Raw genomic sequence first — 11,399 nt, forward strand, 5'->3', positions numbered from 1 at the left:
CATCTCTGTGACAGCCTTCCTCCAAGAAGGCCACACCTCCTAATACATTTCAAGTAATGTCACTCAATGATGACTTAAGTATTGAAATACAAGAGCCTAAGGGCGCTGTTTGCATTCAAAACACCACATCAATTATACAGATTTTCTGCATGGGTAATATGGGTCCCTAGAAAAGTAGGATACACAGTGGTTAAAGGTTCATGATTGATTTCAATTGATTTGCATGGTCTAGTTTTAATATTTATCATAGTGGTTTCCGAGCAGCCGCCGAGATGGCTGAAGTGGAGTAGAAGAAGAAGCAGACGTTCCGCAAGTTCACCTACCTCGGCGTGGACCTGGTCCAACTGCTGTACAGGTCCTATGAGCAGCTGATGCAGCTGTACAGCGCCTCCCAGAGGCGCAAGCAACACTCGCTTCTCAAGCACCTGAGAAAAGCCAAGAAGGAGGCTCCACCCATGGAGAAGCCGGAGGTGGTGAAGACCTACCTGAGGGACATGATCATCCTGCCCGAGAGGGTGGGCAGCATGGTGGGCATGTACAACGTCAAGACCTTCAACCTGGTGGGGATCAAACCAGAGATGATCGGCCACTGCCTGGGCGAGTTCTCCATCACCTACAAGCCTGTGAAGCATGGCCACCCCGGTATAGGTACCACCCACTCCTCCCGCTTCATCCCCCTCAAACAGCCGAGGCCAATAAAGACTCATGTTAAGTCAAAAAAAAATTTATCATAATGTTTTAGAAGAATAAAGGAATTATAAAAGCGTAAGTAATAACAAAAAATTAAATAATGAGACAGTGGAAGTCCAGGATTCAAAATCATGAAGGGGTAATGAATTTTTAAGAAACATGAGTACATGATTGATATATATATATATATATATATATATATTTGGGATTGGAGTTCCTCAATTCTAACTTATATGAACTTGAAGAATAGCAAGTAATTTCACAGAGAGGATTGCAGGGGGGGGCGTTGTCTTGACCTAACTTTGTAGATCAGGCTGCCCTTGAACTTACAAACTCAAGAGGATCCACCTGCCTCTGCCTCCCAAGTGCTGGGATTAAAGGCATGTGCCACCACCACTGGCTTACAAAGGGGATTCTTAGGACTCTAGACAAGCAATAATACCCAGGTTTCAGATTTTTCACCAATGCAGTGTGGAAAATACAGAATGGTATCCAACTTATGATCACAAATTTTTATTTATTTATTTATTTATTATGTATACAGTGTTATGACAGCATGTAATGCCTACATGCCAGAAGATGGCACCAGATCTCATTACAGATACTTGTGAGCCACCATGAGGGTACTGGGAATTGAACTCAGGACCTTTTGAAGAGCAACCAGTGCTCTTAACCTCTGAGCTATCTCTCCAACTCTCACTAATTTTTTTTTTTTTTTACCAGTGAAACCATGGTTTCACAAGCTCACTGGCCATTGTTTTCGTCTTTCCCTACTTGGAACTGAGGAGGCACATAAGGGCCATTTGTGTTCCCCATGCAGCCTGGGATGAAGGCTACATAGCCATGTAATTATCAGCAGACAATTTAAATGCTCACAATTATAGGCTCAGATGCTCCTGGGGACCAGATGTGGCTCCCGTGACCATGGATTGCCTTCAGTTCTTGACCCAGGTACTGATTTTTACATCCCAGGTGGACCAAGGTGTCCTTTTGTGTCCTCCGACCAAAGACTGCACAGAGGCAACGCTGACATTCTGTGTCCTCAGAAAAGGACGCAAGAAGAAGGAGCAGCTGAAGAAAACAAGTACCTCCATTCTCCTCTGAAGTAGCAGAGCCCTGCTCAATCCCCAACTGCCAGTCTAAATTGTTCTCTGGTGGGAAACTGTAGCCAGGGAGCTGCACCGCCATTTCACACTCAGGAGGGGCTGGCAGCCAACACGGCATTGGGGGTAATCACCTTATTTTCTGTTCACAGACAAAGGTTGGAAAGTATTCTGGAGTGTACCCACACGAGGAGGAAGTACTCCAGACTTTCTTTACACACATGATGTTGTCCAGGACTGGCGTGCCTCTGAAGCCCACGAAGAAAATGGTGGAGCCTCGTGTTTATTAGCTATTTTTTCTCAGTAATGTGACCAAATAGTGACAAACTAAAAGCAGTGACAGATGAGCCGTCTCTCCAAGAATTACTGAAAAGGAGAGTCCATGATTTAATGGGGAGGGGTAACTGTGAGGGAACTGGAGGGAAGACAGAGCAGAGAGAATTATTGTAATTAAATTCTAATCAGAAAAACAAAAAAATAAACCCAAGGAAGGAAAGAGATTCACTTTAGCAGAGAGCAGAGTGCAGAGCAGAATTCTATACGCTGTGGCAGCAAGGTCACAGCAGAAGGGGCAGCTTGGTCCATGGGGCAACATGGAGACTAGGACATGTGCACAGCTGGCTTTTTCTCCTTTGCCTTTACTCCTCACACTCATTCTTAGATTTTTTTTTTTTTTTGTCCTCCCTTGGTACATTTAGTACATCTTTGTTCTACTGGGCAGAGTCTTCATCTGTAGCCTAGGTTGGCCTAGAACTCACTATGTACCCATGGCTAGCCTTGAACTCACAACAATCCTCCCCTCGAATGGCTGACCCATAATGGAGCTACAGGTGTGAGCTTCTGGGTTTGCCCCTTCATTGGTTCTTATTAATGGGAAGGGCGATAAAGTGTCCCATGTCAGCCAGGTAGGCAAAAGCCACACTGTGCTGCAAAAGGCAGGCCCTGAGCTCTGCATCCTTCTGCTCCCTTCTCCCAATGCTCAGGAGGCCAGCCTGCTTTCTCCCTAATCAGTCACACTGGGGCTACCTCCCAGGCTTGCTGCCTTTCACACTCAGAGTTGCCCTGCCCCCTCAACTAAACACCTCTCCAAAGGCTCTCTAGAGACCCAGTGGCTCATAATGCCAGAAGCAAGCTTTAATTCAATCAAACTGACAATGAGAGTTCTCCATCACAGCCCAGAAAGGAATAACAAGCACAACTGTCTCTGCTCTTTAAGTCTGGGAGAAGGCGTGGTCCATGAGTCTACACTGAATGCATTTGTGGACACTGACACATGTCTGTGCTGCTGCTCAAAGCCAGGAAGTCACTTCCCCACACTTCCTCTCTGTCTGTCTGTCTGTCTCTCTGTCTGTCTGTCTGTCTGTCTCTCTCTCTCTCTCTCTCTCTCTCTCTCTCTCTCTCTCTCTCTCTCTGTGTGTGTGTGTGTGTGTGTGTGTGTGTGTGTGTGTGTGTGTAAAATGCATAAGGCTGTGTTGCTGTCTCTCTTGGTGCTGAGGAGACTTTGGCCTTTGCCTGGGGGAAAAGGAATACCTCAAGAATGAGACTTTGGACTGGACCTGTCATTGATTTATTGACTTATCTGTGTTGATTGTCCCTGCAAGGGGAAACTCAGCATGTGGCTGCTTCCTTGGCTCCTGGAAACTTTGACAACTCTAACATGTGACATCATGGTGTTGGCTTAAAGAGTCTTGAGAGGTCAGAGACATTCCACTCAGACCAAAAAGAATGAATCTGTGTGACAACCCTGGGACTGCTGTTACAAGACTGTGTTAACCACCGCCCCCCCCTTTGGTTTTTTTGAGACAGGATTTCTGTATGTAGCCTTGGCTGTTCTGGAACTGGCTCTGTAGTCCAGGCTGGCCTAGAACCCATGGAGATTCACCTGCCTCTGCCTCCCAAGTGCTGGGATTAAAGGCACAGGCCACCACTGCCTGGCAAGTCACCTCCCCTTTTGTGTATTGCTCCTTCGCCTTGGCTCTGTGATCTGCATCAAGTCCCCCTAAGTTCAGATTGTGACACTCTCTCTGCTGCAGCCTCCACTTCCACAGCACTAAGTGAGTCTTGAGAGAGATCTTTGAGTGTGCCTGAGTGCTGATATGGTGAGGGTAAAGTCAACACACCCTGGGAAGAGTTCTCAGTCTGAGACTCAAGGGCTTTTTAGCCCCATGTACTGGTGCAGTGATTTTATGCCAGGATTTGCACAGCCAGCAGTGAGCAGAGCTAACTTGATCTCCTGGTTGATACGTGACCGCCACACTTCCCATGACCAGGTAGGTAGTCAGGAGTACTTTAGGTTCTGGTTGGCCAGCGGTCCCAAACAGCAGAAGCTCCTTGTCATAGGAATCCCTGAGGCAAGGAATAAAGTCAATGTCATGCATTTTCCACACACCCTTGGCATCTGGCCATTGGCTATGTCGATCATTGAGGCAAAGTTGGACCTTACCAGTGGTGACGTCCTCTTGCTGCCACCAAGCAGGGAAAATGTTGGAAGCAAATAATCCCTAAGAATGGCTCTGAAAGGCAATTGAGTCTAAAGGGCAAACAGAGCCTAGGAAGAATCCTCAACTCCTGTCGTTATACAGTGTCTGAAAAATTATGTCCCATAAAGGGCCATAACATAAATATATCCAGTTTATGCCTGTGGGGGGGGGTGCTCCTGCCTTGACTTGGTGTTGCTTGAATGACTGGTGGCTCAAGATGACTGTGTCCCTGAGAAGGACCAGCACCGATTCCCTCAAGTTATGCTCACAGTGCCCTGGTGCAGGAAACACACAGCAGGCTAGCCTTTATGTCTGCTCTCAGAGAGGCTGTGCCCTGAGCACTGGGTCAGCCTTATTCAGAGGGGCAATGTTTTAGGTTATGAATCAATTACAGGCCTAGCAGGAGTCGGTGATGTTACTGTATCTGCGCGAGTCTATGGTTGACAATTGACACATTAGTTTTAGGATGCAGGTGCTTGCTTCTTCCTAGTGCGTGGGAGAGGGATTCTGGCAGCTCTTGCTGGAAGCAGCCTAAAAAGGCTGAGTCACCCTTCGGTGTTTTCCCTTGCTTGATTCTGTGACTAAAGGACCAAAGGTGAGAAGACTGCTACTCTCAGGAGCCTTTCAGTGTCTGCTTTCATTTATCAGAAGTCTCTGAACAAACACTGAAAGGTGTGTCACAAGGCTGTGGTGTATCCAAAGGTATCGTGTTTGCCTAGCATGTGTGCAGCCCTAGATTCACTCTTCAAGAATGAAGAATACCACTAAATAGAATCATAACTCACTGAAATTACAGTGGACATAATAATCATTATGGCAGATTAAGAAACACATTTTAATTAATGGTAGCTAACAGGATGTGACACAGTTTCCAGTGGTGCACCAAGTAGGAACTATTCCACTCTTTGAAAATGTTATAGTCTCTTCTTGCCCATTTGCTTAGCTTTTCATACTATGAGATATAACAGCCAAAGCCATTAAGATAAAGATTTAAAAACTCATTATCTCTAGGTTCCACTGTATTGTTGGGGGGTGGAGATATGGCATGCCAGATGACACTTTCAGTTCATTATTTATTAACCATTATTAGGTAAAATATTAGGTGCTTAAATATTTGGAAAATTATATTAATATTCTGTGATCTAATACATTATGACTTATCATTTTGAAAACCTGCATTCTTAGGGGGAAAAACTATGCTGTGAGTTTTTCGGGCCTAATTGAATTCTGTGTCTGACTTTCCTAAGCTTGTGGCAGAAAGCACAAGTTTCCTAGCAAAGGCTCGTTCAGGTCACCAGATATTTCTGTTGATGGTGTTATGAACTGCTTGTGCCATTTTCTATGTACAAAGTGCGCTCAATGAGAACCAGATGGTTCTCAGAAGAAAAGGATATCTGAAAGATCAGTTTCGCATTCCTCAGATGTATTGATGCTGTGTCTGCCTGCCTCTCACGTCAGCATTTTGCACATAACCTCTGGAGTTTTCTGTTTGCTCAATGATAACGCCACAGAGCCATGGAGCCCTAACAGAGGGTATACTGACCAACCTGCTTTCCGTCACTTGTACTGCCTCTGATAAAAAAGCATTCTTCATACCAGTGCCATATTGTTCCCGTAAGGACAGAAAGGATGTGAGGATGTTTACTTCTAAGTCTCAGGGAGATTGGGCTTCAAATCCTCCCAGACAATTCAACAACAACAGGGCACAGTGACCTTTCTCTGCTCAGAAACACAACCCAGCCTCTCAGATAATCTCCTATGAGCTCCCAAAGCTCAGTGGCAGCCAGTAAACTGTGCTTGCAGGGGAGAAGCTGGTTAACTCATCTCCCCTCATTCCTTTATATGGTACCCACCAGTCTAGCAGCCCCTTTGTCAGTCTTTCATTCCTAGACTTTGGGTCTCTGTTTTTCTCTGGAAAGTCACTGTAACCCTCAGAGATTTCCTTCACCTTCCTCATTCAAATGTCAGCCATTCCTTCCTGCACTTCCTAGCTAAGGAATGGATTATGTCTTTTCACTGAAGCTTGGACATTTTCTCCAAGAGTTTTGAGTCATTTCCTTCTACTGAATGCAAGCTCTCAAAGAGCTAATGTTTCATTTGAACTGAAACCTAACCCTCAACCTCCTGGGCATGTGCATTTCTGACTAGATCAGCCTTGGCTGTCCAATATGGCTTGTTAGGCCTGTGACAGGCAGCTCCCATAACTTTATCTATAGAAGCATTACCATTACTTTTCTTTTTCTCTCTCTGATCTACACAAAACAGAGTTCATTTCAGCAAATGGAGCAATGTGGTTACTGTAGGTATGTTTTGATTTCCTAAAAAATTTTTCTTTAAAATCTGTATATTAAGAATACATATAATTTGTAACATTTGTGCACGTGTTTTATAAACTTGCCTTTAACTTGTTTATCCTCACAGCTCTGCGTCTATATTTCCCTTGTGTTGTAACCCAGACTACTGGTGCAACTGCTGTAGAAATCAGTCTGGAGAATTATTTAAAAAAATAAGGAGGGGTGATAATAGACATCTTATTCCACATATTCCTCAGCTGCATTTGCTGCTACTCCATTCACAACAGATTAAAAAGTGGAAACATGGTTGAGCAAATTTTCTTGTGTGCTGAAGCATCTTCTGGGTATATTCCGAGGGGTGGAATAGCTGGGTCTTGAGGAAGCCCTCTTCCCAGTTTTCTGAGATAGCACCAGATAGATTTCCAAAGTGGCTGTACTAGTTTGCATTCCCACCAGCAATGAAGGCGTGTTCCTCTCTCCCCACATCCTCGCCAGCATGTGGTGTCGCTTGAGTTTTTGATCTTAGCCATTCTGATGGGTGTAAGATGGAATCTCAGAGTGGTTTTGATTTGCATTTCCCTGATGACTAAGGAGGTTGAGCATTTCTTTAAGTGTTTCTCAGCCATTTGATATTGCTCTGTTGAGAATTCTGTTTAGTTCCAAGCCCCATTTCTCAATTGGGTTATTTGGTTTGGTGGTGTTTAGCTTCTTGAGTTCTTTATATATTTTGGATATTAGACCTTTGTCAGATGTAGGGTTGGTGAAGATCTTTTCCCAGTCTGTAGGCTGTCGCTAAAATTTGCTCAACCATATTCATAGCAGCCTTATTCATAATAGCCAGATCATGGAGCCAGCCTAAGTGTCCCTCAGTAGAAGAGTGGATAAAGAAACTGTGGTACATTTACACTATGGAATACTACTCAGCTAATAAAAACAAGGAATTCCTGAAATTTGTGGATAAATGGATTGAGCTAGAAATGATCAGAATGAGTGAGTTAACCCAGAAGCAGAAAGACTCAAATGGTATATACTCACTTATATCTGCATACTAGCCCAAGGGGCATGTCCCACGAAAGCCTTCACTTACCAGGAAACTGGGACAGAGGGGAGGACATCCTATTGGGACTCTAGATGAGAGAAGCATGGTAGAATGGCAAAGTAGAAGGATCTAGAGGGTCCTAGAAATCTACAAGCAGAACATTATGATAGGTAGCTTTGGGCCCAGGGGTCCTGCTCAAACTAAGGCACCAGCCAAGGACAATACAGGCGGTAAACTTTAAACCCCTACCCAGATCTAGCCAATGGTCAGAACAGTCTCCACACTTGAGTGGACAGTGGGATATGACTTTCTCATGTACTATGGTGCCTCACATTTGACCATGTCCCCTGGAGGGGGAGACCTGGTGGCACTCAGAGGAAGGACAGCAGGTTACTGAGAAGAGACTTGATACCCTATGAGCATATACAGGGGGAGGTAATCCCCCCCAGGAACAGTCATAGGGGAGGGGAATAAGGGGAAAAGGGGAGGGAGGGAAAAATGGGAGGACACAAGGGATGGGATAACCACTGAGATGTAACAAGAATAAATTTTTTTTTTTGTTTTTTTTGTTTTTTTTGTTTTTTTTTGTTTTTGTTTTTTTTTTTTTTTATTAATTTATTCTTGTTACATCTCAATGTTTATCCCATCCCTTGTATCCTCCCATTCCTCCCCCCCCCCCATTTTCCCATTATTCCCCTCCCCTATGACTGTTCCTGAGGGGGATTACGTCCCCCTATATATTCTCATAGGGTATCAAGTCTCTTCTTGGCTACTTGCTGTCCTTCCTCTGAGTGCCACCAGGTCTCCCCCTCCAGGGGACATGGTCAAATGTGAGGCACCAGAGTATGTGAGAAAGTCGTATCACACTCTCCACTCAACTGTGGAGAATATTCTGACCATTGGCTAGATCTAGGAAGGGGTTTAAAGTTTACCTCCTGTATTGTCCTTGGCTGGTGCCTTAGTTTGAGCGGGACCCCTGGGCCCAAATCTGCCTATCATATTGTTCTACTTGTAGATTTCTAGGACCCTCTGGATCCTTTTATTTTGCTGTTCTCCCATGCGTCTCTCATTTAGAGTCCCAATAGGATGCCTTCCCCTCTGTCCCAGTTTCCTGGTAAGTGAAGGCTTTCGTGGGACATGCCCCTTGGGCTAGTATGCAGATATAAGTGAGTATATACCATTTGATTCTTTCTGCTTCTGGGTTAACTCACTCATTATGATCATTTCTAGCTCAATCCATTTATCCACAAATTTCGGGAATTCCTTGTTTTTAATAGCTGAGTAGTATTCCATAGTGTATATGTACCACAGTTTCTTTATCCACTCTTCTACTGAGGGACACTTAGGCTGTTTCCATGTTCTGGCTATTATGAATAAGGCTGCTATGAACATGGTTGAGCAAATTTTCTTGTTGTGTGCTGGAGCATCTTCTGGGTATATTCCAAGGAGTGGAATAGCTGGGTCTTGAGGAAGCCCTATTCCCATTTTTCTGAGATAGCACCAGATAGATTTCCAAAGTGGCTGTACTAGTTTGCATTCCCACCAGCAATGAAGGAGTGTTCCTCTCTCCCCACATCCTCGCCAGCATGTGGTGTCGCTTGAATTTTTGATCTTAGCCATTCTGATGGGTGTAAGATGGAATCTCAGAGTTGTTTTGATTTGCATTTCCCTGATGACTAAGGAGGTTGAGCATTTCTTTAAGTGTTTCTCAGCCATTTGATACTCCTCTGTTGAGAATTCTCTGTTTAGTTCCAAGCCCCATTTCTCAATTGGGTTATTCGGTTTGGTGGTGTTTAATTTCTTGAGTTCTTTATATATTTTGGATATTAGACCTTTGTCAGATGTAGGGTTGGTGAAGATTTTTTCCCAGTCTGTAGGCTGTCGCTTTGTTCTCTTGACAGTGTCTCCTGCCTTACAGAAGCTTCTCAGCCTCATGAGGTCCCATTTATTAATGGTTGACATTAAGGCCTGGGCCGTTGGTGTTCTGTTCAGGAAGTTGTCTCCTGTGCCAATATGTTCCAGGCTCTTTCCCACTTTTTCTTCTAAGTGAGTTAGTGTCTCTGGTTTTATGTTGAGGTCTTTAATCCACTTGGATTTGAGTTTTGTGCAAGGTGACAAATATGGGTCCAGTTTCATTTTTTTACACATAGACCTCCAGTTAGACCAGCACCATTTGTTGAAGATGCTATCCTTTTTCCATTGAATGGATTTGGCTTCTTTGTCAAAAATCAAGTGACCATATGTGTGTGGATTCATATCAGGGTCTTCGATTCGATTCCACTGATCAACCAGCCTGTTGCTGTGCCAGTACCATGCTGTTTTAAGTACTATTGCTTTATAGTACAGTTTGAGATCAGGTATGGAGATTCCTCCGGAGCATCTTTTATTGTACAAGATTGCTTTAGCTATTCTGGGTTTTTTGTTTTTCCATATGAAGTTCAGAATTGAACTTTCAATGTCTTTAAAAAATTGTGTAGTTATTTTGATAGGGATTGCATTGAATCTATAGATTGCTTTTGGTAGGATGGCCATTTTTACTATGTTAATTCTCCCGATCCATGAGCAAGGAAGATCACGCCATCTTCTCAGGTCATCTTCAATCTCTTTCTTCAGAGTTTTGAAATTTTTTTCATACAAGTCCTTCACTTGCTTAGTTAGGGTAACTCCTAGATATTTTATATTGCTTGTGGCTAATGTGAAGGGTGTGGTTTTCCTAATTTCTTCCTCTGCAAGCTTGTCATTTGTGTATAGGAAGGCTACAGACTTTTTTGAGTTAATTTTGTATCCAGCCAATTTGCTGAAGGTGTTTATCAGCTTTAGGAGTTCTCTGGTGGAGTTTTGAGGGTCACTTATGTACACTATCATATCATCTGCAAAGAGGGATAATTTGACTTCCTCCTTTCCCATTTGGATCCCCTTGATCTCCTTTTGTTGTCTTATTGCTCTGGCTAGAACTTCGAGTACTATATTGAAGAGATATGGAGAGAGTGGGCAGCCTTGCCTTGTTCCCGATTTGAGAGGAATTTCCTTGAGTATCTCACCATTTACTTTGATTTTGGCTATTGGCTTGCTGTATATAGCCTTTATTATGTTGAGGAAAGTGCCTTGTATCCCCGATCTCTCTAAAACTTTAAACATGAATGGGTGTTGAATTTTATCAAATGCTTTCTCTGCATCCAAGGAGATAATCATGTGGTTTTTTATTTTCAGTTTGTTTATATGATGGATTACATTGATGGATTTCCGTATATTAAACCATCCCTGCATGCCTGGAATGAAGCCTACTTGGTCATGATGAATGATATCTTTGATGTGTTCCTGTATTCGTTTTGCAAGTATTTTATTTAGTATTTTTGCATCTATGTTCATAAGAGAAATTGGTCTGAAATTCTCTTTCTTTGTTGAGTCTTTGTGAGGTTTAGGTATCAATGAGACTATGGCCTCATAGAATGAATTTGGTAATTTTCCATCCATTTCTATCTTTTGGAGTAGCTTGAAGAGTATCGGTATTAGCTCGCCCTTAAAGGTCTGGTAGAATTCTGCACTGAAACCATCTGGCCCTGGGCTTTTTTTGGTTGGGAGACCATCGATGATTGCTTCTATTTCTGTCGGGGAAATGGGACTATTTAACTTGTTTATCTGTTCTTCACTCAACTTTGGCAAGTGAACTTGATCAAGAAAATCGTCCATTTCCCTTAGATTTTCAAATTTTGTGGCGTATATGCCTTCAAAGTAGGATCTTATGATTCTTTGAATTTCTTCAGTGTCTGTTGTTATGTCTCCCTTTTCATTT

General features: G+C 43.4%; 1 pseudogene; it reads left to right on the forward strand.

The window, feature by feature from the left end:
• Positions 1-272: 272 nt before the first annotated feature.
• LOC127185374 (40S ribosomal protein S15-like) lies at positions 273-734 on the forward strand (annotated as a pseudogene).
• The last annotated feature ends 10,665 nt before the right edge of the window (positions 735-11,399 follow it).

The sequence above is a fragment of the Acomys russatus genome, chromosome X (assembly GCF_903995435.1).
Source record: "Acomys russatus chromosome X, mAcoRus1.1, whole genome shotgun sequence".
Taxonomy (NCBI): domain Eukaryota; kingdom Metazoa; phylum Chordata; class Mammalia; order Rodentia; family Muridae; genus Acomys; species Acomys russatus.